This window comes from Lepisosteus oculatus, chromosome 14 (assembly GCF_040954835.1).
Source record: "Lepisosteus oculatus isolate fLepOcu1 chromosome 14, fLepOcu1.hap2, whole genome shotgun sequence".
NCBI lineage: Eukaryota > Metazoa > Chordata > Actinopteri > Semionotiformes > Lepisosteidae > Lepisosteus > Lepisosteus oculatus.
This window is the reverse complement of record NC_090709.1, coordinates 18617521-18630119: the sequence shown is the minus strand read 5'-3', so window position 1 is coordinate 18630119 and position 12599 is coordinate 18617521.

Below are 12599 nucleotides of genomic sequence, written 5' to 3'. Positions count from 1 at the left end.
ATGGAAAAGCAGACCATGGATCAGTAGAGCAAGAAGGCTGAGCAGCCTTTGAGAGCAGTACCTTCCTGGACAGCTTCTTCTGGAAGAGAAAGGCATCAATCGTGAAGCGGAGCACATCCTTCTGCTTGGAGGGGACAAACCTGGACAGGCAGCCATCTGCCTTGCTGTCCACCATGCACCTGGGGACAAGGACAAGGATGAACCCCTGCAGGCTCTCAGGGCTCCTGCCCACCTCTCCTCCCAGAAGGGGCCGTACCCCAAGTTGTCGATCACGGGGAAACGGGGTTGGGAGTGCTGGTCCGGTTTCTCTGTTACGTAACAGGAGTGGATGTACAGCCTCTGCTCCACTGTGGCAAAGTAGGCAGTGGCCTGGAAGTACATGGGCTGACCCAGGAAGTACTCATCCTTAGGAGAGAGCCGGACCCAGCGGGCTAGAGAGAGAGAGAGAGACAGCATTACACCTGCACACAGCACCCCCTGCAGGCAGGAGCCACTCACTCAAGGAGCTTACAGTTGGTGGTGAGCAGCACAAAGCTGTGCTTGTTCTTCAGGTCCTTGAAGAAGGTCCTTCTCCTGGCCCATGTGGGGACATAGCCAACCTTGTAGGAGTAGTGGAACCTGCAGGACAGAGGGGTTGAGGGGCATCTGGACACTTTCCCCAGCAGCTTCTCCGCAGCAGCAGAGCCCTGCCTACCTGTTGTAGGAGCACTTGACAGGCACAGAGAAGGGAATGAAGTGATGCACAGGCGCACTGGAGGAGGGTGGGGCATAGCGGAGAGTGTTGGAGTACACCAGGCGGCCCTGGACAACCTGCAGGGTCACAGAGGAAGGGATATTCCCAGAAAAGGCAACCCCGATACCGGCCCTACAGCTCACATCGATACACTGCCTGTAGATGAAGACCCGCTTACCGATCGCTCGGTGCCGCACTCGTGAAGCCCGTAGATGAAGTAGAAGTAACTGCGTGTGGTTCGGCTGACGCTGCAGTTGCCCAAGGTCACCTCCGATGGCCGACAGCTGAAGCCGAACAGGAGCCGACTGACCCTCACGTACATCCTGCTGGAGTCGCACCACACAGCCACTCCTCGGGTGCCCCCGATGGCCGGGCGAGCCGGCTGCCGCCCTCGCTGGGGAGGAAACAGGACGCTCTTGATGTAGGCGGGTAAGGGGCGGCTGCCGGCTTCATCTTCTCCTTGTCGAAGTAGGGCGAGTACGCGTCTCTGGATACGGGAAGGCGGCGGAAGTCGGGAGCTAAGGACCGCGAGTCGTTCTCGCTTGCAGACAGGTCTTCGGAGGGCGCATCTGCCAGGTTCAAGTCCTCCGACTGGGCTGCGTCTTCGAGAGCCGGGAGGTCGGCCTGGAGCGCTAATTCCCGAGAGTCCCAGCCAGCCGGCCCGGCGGAGATCAATGCGGGGAGCCCAGCCCCTGCGCACAGGCACAGCATAAAGAGAAACGAGCGCATCGCCAAATTAACGCCCCGCTAAATTGCTACAGGAGTAAAACAAGTAAACCAATAAACTGTGTTGAAGCAAGAAAGCATAAAGTGTGAATGCGGTGAATAGGTTTTTATACTGGCAGGACCTGCTACCACACACCTGGTCACACTACCGCTCAATCAACATAATCAATTACACACAGAGACTCGGATTGTTCTCAGGGTCTAATTAGGACCTGATTCCAGTCTGAGGCGGGACTCCGTGAAGCCTCCTGAACACTTTCCCGTGTGTATCTGACCTCAGCGGAGGAGTTCCACGCAATTTCGACAGAATTAAATCACCCACACGTGTAAAATTTGCTCAGATTAATTTATTGTTCAATTAGTTTCTAATTTCCAAGGACAGTGTGTTAAACTCGCTGTCAGACAGAGTACGGAACATGCGACACGTCCGTCCACACTTTCTTTTATCGAGGGGGCTGTTCTATCAACAATAATTGATATGATATGTACCAACAATAATTTTACTATTTTTCATGTGTAATTGCATGTCATATTAAAATGTGTAATACAAGCATTTCTTTGTTTTCCAGTAAAGAAATACTGATCAGCTTTTGACATGATCTGATAATAATTTGTCTGATTTTCCAGAGATTGCTTTTGCTTCGCAGCACTGAGAACCAATGGAAGCCCGTTTCCTCCAGGGAGTAAAAAAAAAACGCACTATGGTATCTCTGAATTGTGACTTAAAATCATAGAATTGCGACCTAAAAACTCAGAATTTTGACTTTATATCTCACATTTGCGACTTCGAAATAGCCCCTATTTCATTGTCTGTCCTTTTGTTATTGTAACGGATTCGGGTTCTAGGGCTTGTGCCCTCGCCGCTCCCGCCCTACTTCGTGCCTCAAACCCCGTATTGGCTCAAACCCAGGTCTTGCTGGCTAGAATATGAAATAAGATACAGAAGCGGCGAGGGCACAAGCCCTAGAACCCGAATCCGTTACAATAACAAAAGGACAGACAATGAAATATGGGCTATTTCGACGTTGCAAATGTGAGAGATAAAGTCAAAATTCTGAGTTTTTAGGTCGCAATTCTGAGTTACTTAGTCGGAATTCTGCGGTACATTACTACAGTATGTAGGACAAGTTAATGTAGAATCATTACTATGTCTGTCTTTTGTTTGTATGTAAATGAATGTCTTTGACAACTTAATGTTAGTTTTTAATTTAGTTTTACGATGTAGGTCATGCGTTGACATATGCACGAGCATACGAAATGTCTCACTCCTGATTCAGCTCATGCTCCATAGGAGAGAAGAGATTCCTCCTGCTTCTCGCACAATCATATCAGAACAGAAGCCCGTGTCGCCCAGCTCTGATTCAAGAGCGACTCGCATCTTCAGCCCTTTTTTTATTCGTGATCCTTATTTTCCTTAGTTATGATCAATATTGAACTTTTTCTAAATAAAACGACAATAATCAAACATGCAGGCAGACTTTTAAAAAGTATTAGGAGCTGACAGGGTGCCCCTTTGGAATAGTTGTCAGAAAATGTGAGAAAAGGAAAGGTACGTAAGCTCTCACACACAGCATTGGAGATTGGCATCTGATTGAAAAAAAAAACTACCTGTCTCCCCAGCATTTAACGGTGCTGTTGTTTTGATTTTACATATTGTTAGCATTTTAATGAATTGTTAAAAGATTGATATACAAATCTCTAAATAAGAAAACGTAAAAACCCTAGCTGTAAGCAATTGGCCATTCATATTCCTGAATTTTAAATCCCTGTGTTTTTCTGTATCCGAATGCCTGGTGCAGCTAATTTGAAAGCAGAGTCTACCATTTACTGTATTGCAAAAGCGTATTGTTCCCACCAAGGAAAAAAAATCCTGAGTTTACAGGAGTAAAAGAGGAAACAAATGCAAACACCGTTTAGAAAAAACACACACGTCTCAGGCCTTAACCATGACAAGGATGGGATTTGAACCTAGACGAGCAGAGCACAATGAATTAGCAATCCAAAAAGTGACTCCTGTTTAATTTTCTTTTCGCTTGCTCGATTTATAGTACGTTCCTAAATCCTTATAACCGATAAACTAAACGGCTTCATGTGCCACAGCATTCTGCTGCAGGTACGGTTTGCACCGTGTATTGGGCGAACCCGAATGAAATATTTCAAATATGTGAAGAATTTCATGAAACCTGAAAAAAGAAGATCACAGCCAATGTCAACAATTCGGAGCCTGTAGGCAGCTTCAACAGAACAAAACGATCTGAAGCCGCAATTCTTTCATTGAGTGTATTGTGACACTACGCTGCTGCTTTTACTGCTACTTCTGCTGCCGTTGCTTTAAACTCTACTCAGCGGGCAAGTAAAGTTGTACAAGGAATAGACTACTTTGAGCCATCCAAATTCCATTATGTGAATTTAAGCTTTTTTTTATTAATAACAGCATTAGTAATACAATGCGTGCTCAGAAACCTTACTTATTAGCTTATGAAGCAACAGTGTTTCGACAATTTGCGGTCTTCAAAAAGTAAACGCTGAAGTTTTTATACTTCTTTGTGAGCAGATCACCTTTGATTTAGAAAAGGAAAACTTACTCCCCTGTTGCTTTCATCTGAATCGAGACCCAAGCGCTAAGAAAGCTGAAAAATGCAGAAGTCATAAACCCGATTTTAATTTAGATACACATTTTCTAATGCAGCCTTCATTACAAGACAGTCTATTTCTCGAAAGCGTTTTATGTAAAAAAGAGAAAAACGAAAATATGTGGATGACAATATTTAAAAGCCGAAGATTTTACTTTTGAGAAATTGTCATTTTATGTATCTAGACGCTTTTCAACCGCTGGTTTTGGAACTTTGCTGTGCTTCCTGCATCATTTTCAGTGTTATAAAGTGGGTGTTGAGGGAGCGATCACTGTAGAACAGTTGATAGGTTGGAGCTGTTCAGACTACTCTTGTTATTTCTCAAATGCTTCCATCATTTTTCTTTCACGCTACGACGCGAGTGTGTACATGTGTTTGGTTTTCGTTTCACTGATTCTCATTGAAGATTCGTGAATTAACGACGAAAGAATCAGTTGCCTCGGAAAGCAGAAGGTTTGGTTCTCAACGATCTTGAAGACACGCCCATGTAGTGCAGCGTGTGATATTTGTACTATAAAAGACCAAGTGCTCAAAGTGACGTCTGCGTTTACCGTTTAGACTTTTCATCTCGGGCGCACTTTTAGAAAGCAAAGATAGAGCAGTTGTGTTGAATCACACTACGACAGCTGTTAGCAGAGTGGCGCAGCGGAAGCGTGCTGGGCCCATAACCCAGAGGTCGATGGATCGAAACCATCCTCTGCTATACACACCGTCAGTCTAATGAAGTGAATTTAAACCTTTTTTTTTCTCTCGTGTGTGTGGAAGCTTCACACTTCGTTAATTGTATTCGTTAATCTTTACCAATAGCAGATGCCCAAATGTATCTTTGGTTGTTCTGTGATCCTTCATAGTTTCCTCAATTCCTTCAAATTAACATCCATATCAAAGCAATTATATATATTACAATTAAGGTACATATTAAAAATATCAACGCACATTTGTATAATGCTCATTTAATAATGATTGTCAAGGATTGTCAAGTTCTCCAACAAATCTGTGTTCTAATTTTAAAATATTTTTGCTAAGGATACAACGGGTGTATAAATGAATTCTCCCAACAGCCAGTTAAAAAAAAATTCCACACGTGAGGATGGTTTTCTTGGACATTGACTTAGGTACTGAATTGTTTACTTGTTTTAGTTGCACACGAGTAAAACACGAAGATTTCCTGCAACATTCAAGAGGGTTTGCGAAGAAATCACTTCAATTATTAGCGCAGATTATGTTTACATCATCACAATCTGAAGCACGTCCCTAAGTGCGTTTGACCCACCAGCCATTTGTTTAACAGCTGCACAGGGACACATTCCCGTTGCTTTTCACAAATCACTGGCATTTTTTGCAGCATTTCTTCTGTCCTGAGAAGCAAGTTTTTGTATTTTATCTTTCAGAAGTTGTATGAATTTCTTGAAGTTCAGAAAAAACTTGTTCCAGAAAAGAAATGAACACTTGCTTCAAAGTAAATCAAGACGTATGTATCTCTTGCTGTGTCTGCTCTTATCTGTCCATCTCTCTCTCCTCTTCTCTTACTCTGGCAGTCTGTGCAGAGTTTCTGAAGGAGATGTAACACCACTTGGAAAAGAAGAAAAATTCTCAGGAAAATTCTCAGGCAGAATAAAAAATAATTATTCTCTTCTCAGTCAGATTCATAGCTCAGACTCACACTCAGACAGGATCTCAACTCCGTACTGCTCTCTATCCTCACAATTCAGAACCAGAAGATATTCAGAAAATCAGTGCTGCTACATGAACAATATCAGACAGAACAGCCTGGACTCATGTCACATTTCCCCATTTTATCCTTCCTCCCAGCCCTCTTAGAGACATGAAAGAGCTCCTGGTTCTCCTCTCTGTGAGAGGGCTCAGGGGTCACTGATCTGGCAGCTGTGGGCTCTGTTCCAGGTCGAAAGCAAGAAGGTTCTATTAACGCTTTCCAGGACTTCCAGCCCTTCAGTATTACTTTCTTTACTGTATGTCAGCCTCCCAAAATGTTTATAAATGTTTTATAACACATATGAGTGTGAAATTATTTTATTATTTATATATAGTATTTATGTAATAAACACCAGTAGTGACACTATGATCAGTATATTGATTATTTGTAGCCGATGGTCCGATGGTCATGTCTACAATAGTGACCATTTGACCAGTCTGTAGCTCTGAGCAGTGGGACTCAGATCACACAGAAGACCTGCCTGTGTGTGATTCCATACCAGCCCTGGGATTCAGCTACTCTCACAAATGTCTCACAGACCGTCTTATAAATTTACAATTAGATGAAGTCATGTAACAGTTTTACAGATAATTTAAATAATCAGACAGCAGTTTTGGCAGTGGATACATCTCCACATGGGGGAAAGAAACTGAAATATATGTGCTCACTGTAAAGTAGGAAGAGGTGGTCAGACAAGCAAAACAACTTTGCAGATAATGTGAAGTGACATTGTTTTGTGTTAATCAGCTCACAGATTTCGCTTCATGTGCCTTAAGCTGTGCAATTTGTATGGTTGTTGAATGAGATTGATTTCTTCACAAGCCCAGTCAATTGCCAGTGGAGAGCTTGCCGGCTCACACCTTCATGAAGACTCTCTTTAAGATTTCATTGTCAAGTCGCCTCCTTTGCATACAATAGTAGCACCGACACTAAGAGAAAGGATGAGAAATGGCGTTTATCAAGCGATTGCAGTGTTTGTTTGACTGAGGATCCTTGTGTGCCGAACTGGCCTCTGGAGAAGTGTAGTGCAGTAAAACAGAAGGTTTGTGTCACTCAAGATTGTTACAGAACAGAACAATACAATTACAATACTTTTATGAGAGTAAATATTACTGGTGCATCACAGTTCTTATAATGGTGAAAACAGGAGCACCTTCTCTACATTTTTGACTGAAGTATTTAAACGGAAAGAAATACTATCACTATGCAATGTTCTAGTCTGATGAAACAATGTATAGAATTAGGTGACAATATCGGAATTCATTCAAATGCACAAGATTAATTTTCAGCAACAAAAAAAGTGCTTGGAAATATTTTACAAGAATGAAACCTTACATTCACCCTCTACATTAGCAGAGAACAGTAGGACAGAAGGTTAGTGTCACTGGACACTGCGTCAGAGAGGCCGATCTCTTCTCCCTCATTATGCAGGCTTACCCACTCATGATGAACTGTACTCCAGCGATACTCAGCTGCCATCATCGACTCAGACATGACGTTCATGTACATATTATACCCTAATATGTCACTGCGTTACAATAATTTGATCAAAACAACTGGTGAAAAAATAATAATCAAATATTTCTTTCCTTCTTTTAGTAGATAAAGACTTTATCCAAAAAAGAAGCATTTATTCCTTTCCTCTCCTACCAGCCCTTACAAGTCACCCAGTTTTTAATTTAGAGCTGGATTAAAGCTCTAGTCTCTTGGTGTGAGTTGGAACCCCACTGCTGCCAAATATCTCCAACTATCTCAGTGTTAAGAAGCAAAAAACACACATTTGCTGCAGAAGTAACAGGAGAATTTGTGCCATTCAGCCTTATAGCGTGATGTCATTTTCTCATGCTCATTTTTAGATGCTTGTGATCGAATCTATGATTCTTATGAGTGTGCCCTCGATAAAGGTAGCACAGATATAACGTGCCAAGTTTTCAGAGAACCGCATTAAATACAGGTCAGAAGAAGGCGACAAAGTGTCCGCTAGGCAGTTCAGCGATTTCAACGGTGTTCTCTGTTGACACCCGACGTTCTCCAAAAGAGTAAGGTGTTGGGAGTGTGGCTGGGTGGTCTAAGTGCTGGGGTTGTGCTCCATTTTCTTCGCTGGGTTAGGTTTGAATCTTGCCGCTGCTAAGTGTTGGTGGGTTAAGACCTTCCTTCTATTGCGACTTCAATGGGTAAAAGCTTTGCTTGACAGTCTGTCGAAAGACTGAACTAGGTGTTTCAAGATAGTCTTTGTCAACTTAACATCAAGGCATAAAAAAGCCTCATTTTGTGTTCCCAACAGCAATGCTCTTAGGTCCCTTCAGCATTATGCAGGGAACAACATCTGCCGTGATCACTTTTGAGTCAGTGTGAATCGAAGTGTGCCGCAATTGTTTTTAAAATTGGTACTGTAGGCATGGTGCATTTGTCTGTGAAACTTGAATGCTGTGCTTTTTCACGCAGAATCATCGGCAGGAGCAAAGCTTATTCAATCTTTCCGCACAGCGCTCCATCAGAAATACTTTGTCCAAGTTTTGAAGAGATTGTGGGATTCTCTGCACACGTTCACATCGCGTACCTCAGACAACACCACCATTCGATGGGAAATTGATTCTGCTTCTTGCAGTTGTTCCTGTGGTTGGAGTAGTTACAAAGTTGCACTTTCCTCCACCTTCTGCTATAGTATTCACTGGGTGAGCTTCATCATTTGGCTCAGAAAGGTCAACTGTGCTTCGGAAAAAATCAGCTGCAGTGTCGTTATTTTGTCGGTGAGTATGGCTGTCTTTTAAAGCACATGAAAAACACGAGTTTGTGGATTTCTCCAAATAGCAACGAATTCAGTTGTGCAGTGCTTTACTGCTTTCAGAGGGTCTATTATCGACACTGCTATAGTAGAGAAACGACATAATCACAAACGCAACCATTTGTGCTGGCTGTTTCACTAAGTATTAAGCTTTTTCAACTATCACATGATTTTAACTAATTTAACATCATCTCCAGGAGAGCACCTTGCACTGCTCACTGAGCTGATGTACAGTATGTGCCCATTTCTCAAAAATTAAATATCATCTAAACTGATTTTTTCTATTTTAAATGCTTTCCTACTCTTTTAATATTTCAGTTAAATCTTGAAGTAATTTCCATTGATATTAATCCTAGTCCCGATGAACGATTCTGGGACATGGTGTACCTTGAATAATGTTCTTATAGGTTTCAGTTTGGAAAAGTGCGCTCTCCAGAAGCTACCGAAACCTCTAATGGTCGCACAAAGCTTAATGCAATAGCAACGTTTGGGGTTGAAAAAGAATATTACTTGCTATGAATACGAACACTGTTACATGAGGCGCATAAGGACTATTTTAGCTCAGATCATCAATTTATCTTATATTTCTACTCCATTAATATCGCTATTGAGTGTTAAAGGTAGGTCCTGGCAATACTTCATGAGATCTTCTTAAGAAAACTTAAACAAATATATTTCCAGTGCTGAACAAAAAGTAAAAAATACAGATTATGTGCAACTGATAAAATCTCTCTTCCAGGGATGTTGTAGCCACATGCAAATTACTTCATCAGCTTTAAAAGTTTCTTTTGCATTTATAAGATGATCAGCATGACACTCAAAACATACCTGTATTCAGTAAGCGCTGAGTCTGCTGGCTGAGCAAGTTGCCTCCTCACACACAATAGCAGCCCCGAAGCTAAGATAAATGAAGAGAAATTGCTTTTATTGGGCACTTTTCATATCCGATGAGCTTGACATCTCCCAAGGGTGATGGAGTTCTTTTGCGACACTGCTTTTCCCTTTTTTCTTCTTTCTGTACTCTGATGGAAAAAAAACGAGAAAGCATGTAAGGGAAAAATGTATTTTTTTTCATGGAGAAAATGTGCACCAGGAAATGTTTTGTTTTGAAGAAGTGATTTAACATGATACATGACCTAATTTACTGTAGCAAATGCTCACACTGCAAGGTCTGCTTTACTACAAGAGAGAAGTAGAGTGAAGATGTCATAATTTCACTGCCTTGTTGAAGAAAACATTTTTTCTTTGAATTCTAAATCAATCAGAATTTCAGAATGACACACAAACCCTTTGTCTGTTTTAAAGATATGATATTTTAAAACTGATAAAAATGTAGAAAACACGTTTCTCACTAAGAAATTTTAGATGGGGTGGTATATTACTAGTTGCAGCGCTAAACTCACCATGGTGCAATTCTGTTACATGATTGGCCAGTGGTTTAATGGAAAACGCATCTGTTTTTGCATCATGAGATTGTAGGTTCGACTTCTACCGGATTCGTGTGATTTTAAATCAGGCTCCTCAGAAATAGATGTCCATTATGTGAATGAACCGCACCTGAAAGCAAACGTTGGGTCAGGTTTCCTTTCTTTCCTGCATGAAATAGCAAATTGTTACAAAAAGCACCAGCTAATGTCCAATAGCGTTGGTCATTTTAATTAACATGAATATACTGTAAGGTCTTGGTACATGGGAGTAGATTTCATCCACAATTTAAAAAAGGGCAAATAATATTTATTTTATTTAATACAAAAGTGACCTAAAACTCTGTAACTTTCAGGTTAGCTTGAACCTGTAATAAAAAAGGGGCCTGAAACCGTTCTGTGATGTAACTGTCTTACGTATGTGATGTTTCAGAGATGTGCAGTGTGCCTTTTCTCTTGTCGTGTTCAAAATGACTCGCTGTGCAATCTCTTGAATGTGTGTTCTGTACTGCTCTGTTATTTCATTTAGATTATCTATGTGGTATACAGATAAAACTGGACTGCATGGTGTAATGTCTGGGTTCAGCACCAGCTGGACCTGAAAACACATCAGCCGATCTCGACATTATTTGAACACACAACCTTCTGAGGTGGTGTCAGATGTGCTACCATTGCACCACCAGGTCACTCCGTAGAAGTGCTTTTAATTCCCCCAAGGAGAAAAATCAGCGTCCCTGAAAAAGTGGTTTTTTCATTCTCTCCTGTGAGGATGCCGGTCTTCCAACGAGGGTCTCTTCTTCCCAGACCACAGATTATTCTTCCTGTCTGGCTCTCACACAGAGAGCAGACACACCGACTCCAATAATGTGTTTACTACATCTGTAGATCTGACCCTCTACAGCCCTGATATTCCTGGACAGGATCCCATATTGAGCAGTATTTATCGTGTTGTGAACTTACAGTGTGTACACAATGCACTTTATACACAAAGTAAGTGTTTTTGTAACTCTAGGACGTTTTGTGAAAATGTTACTGGCATGCCAAAATTGCACCCTCAACTGAACAGTCCCACCCCCCTCAGTTTTGGATAAAAGGTTTGGATAAAAAGTTTTTGAACACTTTCACTTAACTTGCCCCGTAAAAAATAGTTGTACTTTGTCAATGGTCAGATAACTACACTAACCCCGAATTCACAGTTACTACATCGGACTGTTTGATGTGCAGGAGGGCTATCCGTCCAGGAACAGCATGTTACATAGTGTCTATGTTTTGGGGTGTCAACATTATTACGACCTTATTTGCTCAGGTGGACCACTGCCTTGCAGTTGTTTATCCTTATACTTATAGTACAATCGTTATATAACTAGGACTGTAGTTATAGAAGTTTGTACTTTCTGTTGGTTTTACAATGATTTCTTAATGATTCAGAACCTCGTTACTGTTGATGTTGTTGCAAAAATGAACACATATGGTTGATGCTCCAGACAAAAATAATCACGTGAGTTCTGATGAACGTGGAACTGTTCTTCATCACTAAATACCAGATTGCTTGTCGTTATCTTCTAACATGAAATACTAATCTGTGGCATGCTTGTGAGAATTCACTTGGATGGTTGCAACGGCTCCGTTTAAACCAAAATATCACTGCCCCCCTCAGGATTTCAGATGCCCCCCTACAGATCATTCACCTGGCGCCAGTCCTGGGTATAATGTTGAACATAGCTGCCTTGAAAGCAGTTAATCTGGGTGTGATTCCCACCTGATCCATCGACAAACCTTTTCCAATGAATCTTCGATCGATTTAAAAAAGTCTTGAAACTGGTAGGCTAGGGAAGAAGCACTGTTTGAGTGCACTGAGGAAAATGTGCTACTGTGCTGTGTTGCTCCAGTAGCGCAATTGGTCAGGTTGGGGTGCTTTTAAAGCGTAGTTATGTTGAGGTTGTGAGTTAAATCATCACATGGAGTAGTTTCTGTTTTCAGCTACAGAAACTCGCTGTTGAATTTAAGTCTGTTCTTGTGTTGCTTTTTCTGCTCGATGGAGCTGTGTTAATGCAGGCACACCTGCTTCCACGTCAAGTTATTTTATTGTTGCTCACAAACCAACACACTGCAGACACCTCTGATATTGTCACTGCTTGTGAGCCACATGTTCCTGCTGTCAGCCTACCATGTTCATGCACATCTAGAAATATTACTGTTACAGTATAGGAGCGAACAAACGAAACGAAAGCACACCAAGTTTAAAAAGGTCAAAACATGTCAAAGCCCTTCCTCGACGAGGATGGGGTTCAAACCTACTTGTGCAGAGTATCATGTATTAAGAAGTTGTTGTTTTAACCACTAGGCCACCTCCATACACACTTTAGCGCCTTCCGGACATGAGTTGGCTCTTTCCCCATGCTCGAGGGTAATTTTCCTCTTCCACCTACAATTTCAACATTTACCTTGGGAGATGTCAAACCACAGAGCCCGTGCTGCGTTTCAGTGCCGGCTGTAGTGGACACCCCGTTGAACATAAAAAGCAAATTGAGCTCCTTGGACATAAGCCATTTCTCGTCACTTGCTCAGCGAGCAGGCTCAGCGC